The sequence below is a fragment of the Brachycentrus maculatus genome, unplaced genomic scaffold (genome assembly GCF_059751285.1).
Source record: "Brachycentrus maculatus isolate JH-2025_06_01 unplaced genomic scaffold, ASM5975128v1 h1tg000574l, whole genome shotgun sequence".
NCBI classification, from domain to species: domain Eukaryota; kingdom Metazoa; phylum Arthropoda; class Insecta; order Trichoptera; family Brachycentridae; genus Brachycentrus; species Brachycentrus maculatus.
Window position 1 is genome coordinate 349,106 of NW_028281314.1, and position 12,864 is coordinate 361,969.

Consider the following 12,864-nt stretch of genomic DNA (forward strand, 5'->3'; position numbering starts at 1 on the left):
AACAAATTCTCAATGATCATATAAATTCATTTCGTTTATAAGTATATTATCATTCAGCATCAAATCGTCAATGGAAATTTTAAATGGTGTATTGATCTTAAATTCGAAAACCAGTAAATAAGTGTACATCATTTTACTCTCATTTTAAAAGAAATTCACTTAATTTTCAGGAGAAAAGAGTTTTTATCAAATTTTAACTCATTATTCAAATTTTTTTTTATTTGAAACAATCAAAGTTTGCAATAATTGTGTTGCAAGAAACATCGTCTTTTTTGTTTTACCTTGCAACATTTCAATACTTTATAATTATGTCATGCAGGTCTATAAAACATTTATTGACCCATTAAAATCAGTATTACCGATAAATACACATTTACATCAATTTGGTGGTTCTATATAAGTCTGCTTAATCGGAGGGCATGTATGACTAGATATATGGATGTGAAAGAAGCTAGGGGTGTGTGTCAGGACAGAAAAGTGTGGCATTCCATCCTCTCTACCTACCTTTGGAAAATGGCATGATGGTAGTAGTAGTAGGTATATAATTAATCAAATGTTTATTTTTTTCTATAACAGCACATCTTCTTACTAAATAAAGTTTTATTTTATTTTGTGCGTTTTTACAACATCAACTATTTCAAGAATTCCTTAAAGGATTTTTTTTCACCTTTTTTTTGTTATTCAGATACCAACTAGCAAAATGTATTTTCAAGGCATAGCTAAATGTAAATTTTAACAAAAAAAGGATTTAAAAAAAAATCTCTAAATAATTTACATTTTGTTCATTAATTAGTAGAAATTACACAAAGTAAAGTGTGTAAAGTGATCACTTAAACCAGCCTATGACGGTCGTAAGCCCCGTAAATGCCCAGACTTCCATATTCTTCTTCATCTTTGATGAGATGTCAAAAAAAATAATGTGAAAATAACTCCTGTAATTGGAGATAATCCAGATTTTGTGAACAAGTATTTGGACACACTCAAAATGTTGTAAATAAATTATCTGGTCAAATTATAAGCTTAATAATAAAAATGAAAATGGTATTTTCTGGCGTTTCTCATGTGTGTGATTATAATCCGGGATTCGGATCTCACATACTAATATAAGAGTTTCTGCTTAATAAAAAGCTTCTTTACATCTCACCAATAGATGTCTCTAGTGAAGTTTTAGTGATTCATGAACAAGGTTTCTAAATTAGTTCATATATATAGAACTTCCAAGAATTTGAGTAGTGTGGTTGTCAATAATGGGTAGAATTGATGAATGTTACACGTGTGTAAAGTGATCACTTAAACCAGCCTATGACGGTCGTAAGCCCCGTAAATGCCCAGACTTCCATATTCTTCTTCATCTTTGATGAGATGTCAAAAAATAAGTAGAAATTATGTTATTCATCCAACACTTTTAGTGACAAAAAATAAATTGAGGAAGATAAATGACGGATTCTTTGAAAACTTTTCTTATTCGTTTAATTCTGCTAGTTTTAATGAAAAAAAACTTTTGTAAAGTTCAAATTCTTTATTCAAGAAAATTATTTTAATCCAAGATTACTTTATATACATACTTTATAGTTTTATTAACAGAGTAAATCTATTTTTTTGTTCATAGTTTTGAATTAACGCACAAAGTTTTATTAAATGTACATTCTGTTACGAAATTTAATTTATCACATGCTAGTTTCAGCGTCCATTCTACTACATTCCAAAAACTATCTATTTTTGTTGAGTTTCCAGGAGAATTTTCTGAAAAGTATAAATAAATGTGATTATTAGTCAAATATTTTTTTTAAACACTTGTATAAGATAATTTTTCAATTTATTAATGTAAGTTCAGTTTACATTTTTATATTTTAATGTTCAACAAGTAAAAATGTAAACTGTAGACAGCATTTTGAGTATGTCCAAATACTTGTTCACAAATCTGGATTATCTCCAATTATATGAACTACTTTTCAGAATTAAAATAATTATTTTGAAAATTAATTCCTATAATTGGAGATAATCCACATTTGTGAACAAGTATTTGGACTCACTCGAAATGTTTTAAATAAATTAACTGGTCAAATTATGAGATAAAATAATGAAAACGATATTATCTGACGTTTCTCAAGTATGTGATTATAATCCAGGATTCGGATCTCACACACTAATAAAAGAGTTTCTGCTTAATAAATAGCTTCTTAATATCTCGCCAATAGATGTCTCTAGTAAAGTTCTAGTGAATCAAGAACAATGTTTCAAAATTGGTTCATATATATAGAACCTCAAGGAATTTGAGTATGTCGTTGTCAATAATGGGTAGAATTGGTGAATATTACACGTGCATAAAGTAACCACTTAAACCAGCCTATGACAGTCGTCACCCCCGTAAATGCCTAGACTTATATATTCTTCTTCATCTTTGATGAGATGTCCATGAGATAATATGAAAAAAAAAATCCTTCAATTGGAGATAACCCATATCTGTGAACAAGTATTTGGACACACTCAAAATTTTGTTATTAAAAATTCATTAATTAGACAGGCAAGGTAGTTTTTTATGGGAAATATCCATGAATACTAGAAATAAAAATGCAATTCAATCCAAAAAATAATAAAAACTTTAGACAATATTTTATACTGAAATCATCGTGGTATTCTACAAAATTTATACCACATCGATAAATATACGTATGTATCATTTATTTTTCATACATGCATCATTTATTTGAAGATAAAAAAAGATGGTGAAGTTTTACTTTCATCTGTTAAAAAAAAGAGAAAGAAAATGTAACTTAAAACAACAAGTTGTCCATGGAAGTTTCTGGAAGCATTCAGAACGGTGCTTTGGGCGGTATAAATCTTACCCATAAAGAAAAACTTTAATTGCGTGTTAGTAATAAATAATCACGAAGAAAGCGAGACCCGGAAATAAAATATTAATTATACAAACTGTAAGTAAGGGTATTACAATTATTATAATGGCAAATTTATAAAGCGCCGTTTTCATGAAAAATAACCTCAAAATAATAAAATACTAATATAAGAGTTTCTGCTTAGTAAAAAGCTTCTTTACATCTCACCAATAGATGTCTCTAGTGAAGTTTTAGTGATTCATGAACAAGGTTTCTAAATTGGTTCATATATATAGAACTTCCAAGAATTTGAGTAGTGTGGTTGTCAATAATGGGTAGAATTGGTGAATGTTACACGTGTGTAAAGTGATCACTCAAACCAGCCTATGACGGTCGTAAGCCCCGTAAATGCCCAGACTTCCATATTCTTCTTCATCTTTGATGAGATGTCAAAAAATAATATAAAAATAACCTCAATGGCTCTTTACAATTTACACCATCTGTCCATATTTTTATAACAAATTATACTAAATTTTCAAAACTAAAGATTTAGGTCTATGGTAAAAGTGTCATGAGAGCTGTGAAACTAGTAATTAGTAAAAAAAAACGAAAAATTTTAAAGAATGTACTATCTCGTTATTTACTTTGAGAAATTTTAGGTACGTATTTACTGCATGCAAATACATGAATATAACTCCCATAATTATTATTATATAAATTTTTGTAATTTATATAATACATAGATTTCTCACTTATTTCTTCAGTGCTTATTGCGAATAATAAAGAAAAATATTTGTGTTTTTATTATTAACATTAATATTTCAATTTCATACTCTTTCTAAGAGCCTAAGTGGTTAATTATTAGAAATAGATATCAAATTGTGGTCGAGTGGGTTCGAACCGAGAAACTCTAATTTAAGAGTCTGCGACACTAACCACAGGACCACAACCCGGCAAGCAATGAATTCACTTAATTGATATCTAGAGGGATCAATTATATAACCAAAATAAAGGTATTCACTGTATAATATTTTCTTAAATATGTTTCTTAAGATATTATAGAAGTTACCATGACTTTTCGCTGGAAATATTGAGGATACCACAAGAAACGAAATACAGAAAACGAAAATTTTCATTTTTATACTGAAATTAAATCAGTTTCTCGCGATAATATTTCAACTATACACAGAATTAGTTCGTCTTCGATTTAAATACATCCAATTTGGCTATAAGTTCTGCGTACAAGTAGGCATGGACTAAATAAAAGTAATAAAAATTTTATTTATATTTTATGGCATAATAAATTTGGTTTATGCTAGTGGTGTTCAATGTTTTTTGTTCACATGTTTCTATTTTTTTTATCGTTGTTTATTTTAATTATGATATTCATTCCAAATTACAAAAGACTAATACACAATCAAATTAAAATTTCTGTATTCATTTCAACAAATACTCAAGCTTCAAAATGTTCGAAAATACAGCTGAAACATTCATTATATAAACATTATTGTACTGTCCACAATTCACCAATTTCCAATTAATCAGATAAAGACATGCAATTTAAAATATGTTTCCGGGAACCCTTTCGAGTTATTTTGCATTTAGATTAACTGCGAAATTCGTACAACCTTGATTTTTATCACGATGTTTTTTTTACTTATATATATATATATATAAATATATATATATATATATATATATATATATATATATATATATATATATATATATATATATATATATATATATATATATATATATATATATATATATATATATATATATATATATATATATATACGCCGGATTCCACAAGTTTAATCTGCTTGAATGGAAAAAAATAATATGGAAAGCACGTTTAAAAAGAGAGTTAAGAAAACATGTTTAATTTCACAGTGCTTGTTAACTTACGAAAATATTCAAAATATTCAAAAATATTCAAACAAAATGCTATCGAAAATGTTAATAATTTTTAGCTTAGAGAGCAGCTTTTAAGATAGTTATCGATAGTTGGATTAGCAAAGCTTTTATTTAGTAGAAAGTTTTTCCATTTACATCTGCATCTATGTTGTGATGTCTAAAAGCAATCTAATAACTAATTCTCTCAATTGGAGATAATGCAGACATTTGGACACACTCAACATATTGTAAATTTACATTTTTATTTATGTAGAAGAATGTTCGTATGAAAGTGTACGAAATATTTATGAATTCGAAAAATACAAAAATATACTAGCGAGTAAAAGTACGATGCAATTTCTGTTGAACGCGACACCCGCAGTCTACGCGACACTTTCCTGTTGATTTATGCATGTCTATCACGCGGAAGGCCAAAGTGTTATGATTTATGCCGTAAATTATTGCCTCCATCGCTACTGATTAATCCCTCGGGCAGTAAAAGCACAATCACTCGCATGACCTGCGTTGATTATCTCTAGATAATTGCATTAAACATCGCACGTCAAGCGGCGCTGAACTGTGCACGAGAATTATTAAGAACGGCATTACGCACAGTATGACAAAATCAATTCTGATAGGGCCAAAATAATACTTAAAAAAGCTGCAAAAAAACTGTTTTGGATGACCGTTTCTAAACGAATGTTTTACATTGGGGATATTAAAAATACACTTCAGTGGAATCTCGATATAAAGAATCTGAAGGGATTTAAAAAATATCGGTAAATGGGGTGATTTGTTAAATTGAGGTTAGGATATCGATAGCTCAAAACCCATTGATGTTCAGTCTATTATTTTTGTCTTCTCTTTAACGAAGTCCAAGTTATAATTATACATTATGCATTATATTTTATGAGAAATAATTCATTAAACAAATCGTAATTCATAACATTTTGAGTGTGTCCAAATATTTGTTCACAAATCTGGGTTTTCTCCACTTAAGAGTTACTTTTACATTTTTCTGAGATTAACGATATATGTAGGAGTTTCAAAAGTGGCTTACATAGAGAATTTATTAGGATAGGCAGTAGAGGTAGGTAGTAAGGTAAGCTGGTACTACTTAGTAAGTTTAGGTTGGTACTAGTTGCGTATGTCACGCGGGTAAATTAGGATAAGCACTGCTTTTGTACAAATATGGAAGGCACGCCCCTGTGGGTAGCACGGTAAATGTTGCACGTGTGTAAAGTGTTCACTTAACCAGCCTATGATAGCTCATGAACCCTGTTAATACCCGGCCTTTATATTCATCTACACGGTAATTGTTTACTGCATGCTTGTACTCGTAGTATGTTAACAGCTTTACTTAACATATTACGCCATTATACATAAGTTATTTTACTTACTTATAACCCTTATCCGCAACCAATGGTGCATAGGGCACTGCATCGAATTGACGCAGTGTTATCTTGATCATTACTTACATGAAGGCAAGGTGATCACTCTCGCGCTTCAGGAACCAGTCCAGGGTAGTATTAAATAAATATTACGGTGTAAAATCACTAATATTTATTTTCACCCCCCCCCCCCCTGGGAATCGAACCCGGGACCTCCAGCACGGTAGCTAAACACGCTGACCATTACACCACGGAGGCGGACAAAATTTACTTACTAAAATAACTTATGCTGAAAAATGTTTACAAAAACTTAGGTTAACTTACTTTCATTACATCAGGTTTGTTAACATGCTGTAAGCATTATAAAGAGGTGAATTTTTAAATGAATGCCATGGGCTAATTCAAGGGAATTTTAAAAAAATTGTAACATTAGAAATTTGTATACTGAGACTCCTAACACCGGTGGTTCTACTGTACATGAAAGTTCATAAATTTAACAAATAACTTTAACTCCAAATTTACATTTCAAAACTTTTATTTTCAAATCGTGTCTAGTTTATGTAACAAAGTACATATTTGTGGTTTGTTGTGTTGAATTATTGTTTGTATACTATGATTATATTTGTTTTTGTCGTTTTCATTCGCACGTGTTTTATTATTTATTTTATACATGTATATACATTTTATTGGTTTTGTTGAAATTTGAATGACATTTCAAAATATTTAAATAAATATGTATCTTGGTCAGATAATATGTGCACTGACTGACTAAAAGGTTTATTAAAAACAATAATTCTTTGATCAATGACATTCTTATTTTTTTTAATCGGAATGGAAAAAGCAAGAAAGTGTCCATTTAAGTCACTTTTGCTTGGCAAGAAAATAATCATCAAATCAGTTAGTCATTTTTACCAAGTCAATATATTATAATTCCAAGTTTAAATTCCTTTTGAATTTTTTCAGGGCAATATTAAGCAAGTAAGATATTAAATAGTCAATGATCACGTTTTTGTAAAAAAAAACGCACTTGGTCACTTTCTCCTGTGACTACGATATTTTAACTTTTATCGGGACGAATTTCTATACCAAATTATCGAAAGTCTTTGTATTCCAGTTTAAAATGAGATTGTATCAAAAGAATTCAATTTTGATTTAGGAATGGGAGAAAGAAAAATAATATTTTGCCAACATAAATACGGCCTCCAGCAATGGTCAAAAAGTTTCATAAAAGGTTCTCTTAACCAAAGACAAATATTAAGTTTTTGACAGAATACCGAAGATTAATAATTATTATTTTTCTTGATCTTGAATGAAAGCTATCAACTTTTTGAATGAAGTCATCAACAACCCAATATAAGATAAATCGCAACTTACATAATTTTCTCTAAACCCAGGTAACATTTGAAGTAATTGATTTTTTCCTTAAAACAAACGATTAGATCTGTAACAATGTAACTAATGAAAATATTAATTAAGTACTAGTCATTAATACATTTTCTTATAAATTCGTCAACGTGGAATAGAAAATAAGGTTTAACCAAAATATCAAATGACGAAACCCTTCAGGGTACTTAACTTTCTCACGTACCTTTGTAAGTACGTCGGTTGCTAGGGTAGGTACTCTGATTGGTAACGAGATCCTTTCCGATCAAATTATTGATAAAAATTACGTTAGTCCTTCATTTTCTCATTGACCATACCATTATATTTGTTTAGTCTTGTGTAATGAAAAAATTATGGAAAAAATCATATTTTACAACTAAATTACAATATTCCTTTTTTAGATCAATTGTCTATGTCGCCATTAAATGCGGATATTTATTTACTTCTAAAATTTCAATATACTCATGATTATTTTTCATTAAATGTATTTATATTTTTTCATGATCATTTGAGCTTTTATACATTAAGAACATTTCTTTGATGTTGGGAGTCTCTAAATCGGATACGTCGTTGACTGCTTCTGGAATATTCAAAGGACTCAACATTCTCCGAATACTTAAGGCCATACTCGCAATAATAAAACTCAGTTACCTTCCGGCAACGCATAGAACCGGTCGTCAGGTCACACCCAATTTTTTTTTTTTGGACGCATTTTGTTTTTGTTAGAATATGTATTGAAAATATATTTTTATACCTTTGTTTTTTAGTTCCCTGCCTTTTGATATGTCACCATGTCCGCCTCTATGGTGCAATAAATAGCGTATTTAGCTAATATACTTGAGGTCCCGGGTTCGACTCCAGAGGGGGGGTCAAATAAATAAAAGTGATTTTTTCACATGAATATTTATATATAGCACCAGCATAGCTTCAGGTACCAGTCTAGGTATGAATATTTATACCTAGACTGGTACCTGAAGCGGAGGGCTAATCACCCTTCCTTCATTGTGTTAACGGTCTAGATAACACTGCGTTTAAATGATGCAGTGCCCTATGCACCATCGGGTGCGGATAAGGGTTTGAAGAGATGAAGAGAAGAGCTTTCAAAAACTCTATTCTTTTCAAAACCATGTATTATCGAATAAAAACTTATTTTTTCAATACAAAAACGGTGTTTAAAGAAAACAGTTACGTTAAATGTTACCAAGGTTAAATGTTTATAATAATAATTTAAGAATTGATTTCTCTATCACCCAAGTATATTCTACCAAAAAAATATATATAAATGCGGTTTACTAACATTTCTTCAATAAAACTTTCCATTACTTAGATATAATCTAGGAACAATAGATTATCATTTTGGGTGATAGAATATTTGTCATACGCTAATATTTTTGGGACAGTCAGTCGTTATCCTTCATTTATGACAGTTCTCCAAGGATACTCCCACTTTTTGTGACCATATTTTTTCGTTTTGCGGAGCTATTATGTTTAAAAAAATTGTGATTTTAGTGTTAGTAGTTAAAATAACAGAAATTGCATTTTATGTGTTTATAATTAAAAAAAAAATAATTAATCCGCCATAGAAAACGATGAAAGTTAGACTTTCAAGTTCAGTTACAAAAACGAATGGTCATACGAATCGCCAGACAGAGTGTCCCAACATTAGAGAACCAAAATACTTATTTTAATGGTAGAAAATGTCACATTTTTTTGATCAGAGTAGGTGGTCAGTTATGAGAAAAAATGGTCAGAGTGGAAAAGGTTAAAACTTACGAAAACCGCTTTTTCGCCCTCTATTGATGCTGAACGCAATTAATCTAATACGTTCCTTAATTTCCTGCACCATACCCGTTTTATCGCTTTAATTTGACCGATATTGCATCAATAACACTCGCTTTCCACGTATCCCCATCACGTTCGGTAATAAATGGGAAACTGAAAGGAAAAACAGTCACGTATCCATTATTCATACACACGATGCATCGCATGAATATGTATGTACCAGGATAATAAATTATAATGGTCTTCAAAATATTCAAAAGTAACTAAACAATTGTTATTCTATGAATATTTAAAAGAAGTAATAAATAAAAATTAAATAAAAATTCATATCAAATAGATACCTCAGATTTTTAAATGAAATAAATTATGATCGCATTCCTTGCGTTTTTTGGGTTCGTAATAACTGAAGATTATGTAGATTATGTAAGGTTTTGTTATAGTAGGTAAGTAATAAAAACAAATATAAAAAATCAAATAGGAATTTTCTGCTACATTTTCAACTATTTTTCTAATTATTTTTCTAATTTTTGTTTTTTATTTCAAAAAAAAAAAATTATTTCATATTTCATGCATAAATCATAAATTTAATACTCCTGATAATACTCTCGATGAGTAATTTCCATTTCTCATTTTAGGACATGGGAATAAGGTTTTCAAGACTGAAATACAAATAAGAAAATTTTTAAAAAAATGTAAAGAGAAATATAAGATTCCTGATGAGTAATTTCCATTTATCATTTTGGGACATGGGATTAAGGTTAACAAGACTGAAACATAAATAAGAATGTTTAAAAAAAAAGATAATGAATTAAACAAAACTAACACAGGGCATAAAATATAAAACAATAAACTAACTAACTAACTAACTAACCATCACGCCGCTTCCCCGCAGGGGTAGGCAGAGAGAATAGAGCGCCACACCACTCTGTCCTTGCAAACATTCTTCGCTTCTTCCACGTTCATGCATCTCCTCATACATAAATAAGCATAAGAAAAAAATAAGGCAAGAAACATGTTTAAAATAAACAAATTTTTATTATTATTATTATTGCTATTATTATTATTGTTGTTATTATTTTTATTATTATTATTTTTTTATCAGTAATCACTAACACAAATATCTTTCCAAAAAAATGTTTTTTCATTTAATTTATTTTGGATCCCTGATTGGGTTCTATTTTATATATAATATGTCAGGCAACTGGTTATTATTTTTTTCTCGGATGATCGACTTGAAACTTACGGCATGAAATATCATGATATTGAAATTTTGTAAAAATGGTATCAAATTGAAATATTTGTAATTACCATAAAAATACACATTTTTAAAAAGTTTAATATTATAAATAAATCATATTATTTTTTGACATCTCATGAAAGATGAAGAAGTATATCGAATTTGCGGGGCTGACGACCGTCGTAGGCTGGTTTAAGTGATCACTTTACACACGTGTAACATTCACCAATTCTACCCATTATTGACAACCACACTACTCAAATTCTTGGAAGTTCTATATATATATATATATATATATATATATATATATATATATATATATATATATATATATTTTTTTTTTTTATATATATATATGTATATATATATATATATATATATATATATATGTATATATATATATATATATATATATTTATATATATATATATATATATATATATATATATATATATATAAATATATATATATATATATATATATATATATATATATATATATATATATATATATATATATATATATATATATATATATATATATATATATATATATATATATATATATATATATATATATATATATATATACATATATATATATATATATATATATATATATATATATATATATATATATATATATATATATATATATATATATATATATATGAACCAATTCAGAAACATTGTTATTGAATCACTAGAATTTCACTAGAGACATCTATTGGTGAGATGAAAATAAACTTTTTATTGAGCAGAAACTCTTATTGAAGAAAGCAACACGACACGAAGTAAAAAATCCTTTTTTTAAGATATCTAAAATTCCGCGCCTCGTGTTTAACTATATTAAATTTTCCTGAAATATCTGTTTGCTCCTTAAAAAGATTATTTCCCTGTACGTATTATCACTTTTTCCAAATAACCAAATACTCGTTCGATTTAAAGTTTATTTCTCCACTCAGTTGAGGGAGGAAAAACCAATATTTTTGGCATCAGAATCTATTATATTACAAAAAAATATTTTCCAAAGTAAGTGTTTTCTCGTGTCGATATAAATCTTTCCTTTTTAGAAAATCAATTGAACCATACTCGATTCGCAAATTGTAGAAAGAAACGAAAATTCTACATTTCTATTTGCTGAATAGGTAGAATCTAGAGGTGTGACTAATGAATAACTGTTACTTTTTCGACTACCTGATTCGGATGGTATTCATTACTTTATCTCGGTTCATTTCTCTTTCCAGCTTAAGTTTTTGATGTCAAATAGTCAAATATATTTAGGTATAGAAGTACGTAACACGCAGCAAAATTTGAGCGACGATTGATTTGATTAGTTTTTAATTATCAAATCTAAAAGTCTAAACGAAGAATTACGTAGGGTAAAGAAGTCGTTAATTAGTTCGGTTTTAAAATTCGGTCATTCATATCTACTGGAATTACACATGCTTAAGGAAGATTGGGAATTTAACGATTATCGTGATAGTTTTAGATATATTTAGGTACAATTTAATGAATTAAATATTTTTGTGTCCAGATTTTAAGGCGTTCTAGCAATGATAGAATTCATTAAGCATCCGGCTGCGTCGAGGGCCGGACGTCAGTACACGCGTGATTTTTTTAAAGAATTTAAATAGAAAAAAAATACTCCTTACCTTTCATTAACTCTTTGTTTCTATACCATCTATTTATTTTTGAAGAAAAACTTATTTTTTTAAATACAAAAAAGGTGTTTTAAGAAAGAAATTCGATTGCGTAGAATGTTACCTGGATTTAAACAACTGCTATGGGCAAAGTGATCTTACCAGGTCGCAACCAGCGCACCAAATTTGTGAGCGAGCCTTTGCTTTTGCGGGGCCGATGGCGTAGAATGGTCTTCCACTAGTAGTTAGAAATAGTGAGAGTGAGCTGAATTGCTAAATTGTTCTTCTCCCCAATTCAATTCCAATCTTCTTTTCCCCAATTCAATTCCACAGTCATGCGCCCTTGAGGTAGTATTTTACGAAAATGGCTCTATATAAATTATCGAAATTTATTATTCTTATTAGAAAATACTTAAGATAAATATTAAAAAAAAACATTTTATAAGAGTGGTACAGGTACATAAGGGTAAAAGAGAATATATTTATATATATATATATATATATATATATATATATATATATATATATATATATATATATATATATATATATATATATATATATATATACATATAAATATATATATATAAATATATATATATATATATATATATATATATATATATATATATATATATATATATATATATATATATATATTTATATATATATATATATATTTATATATATATATAT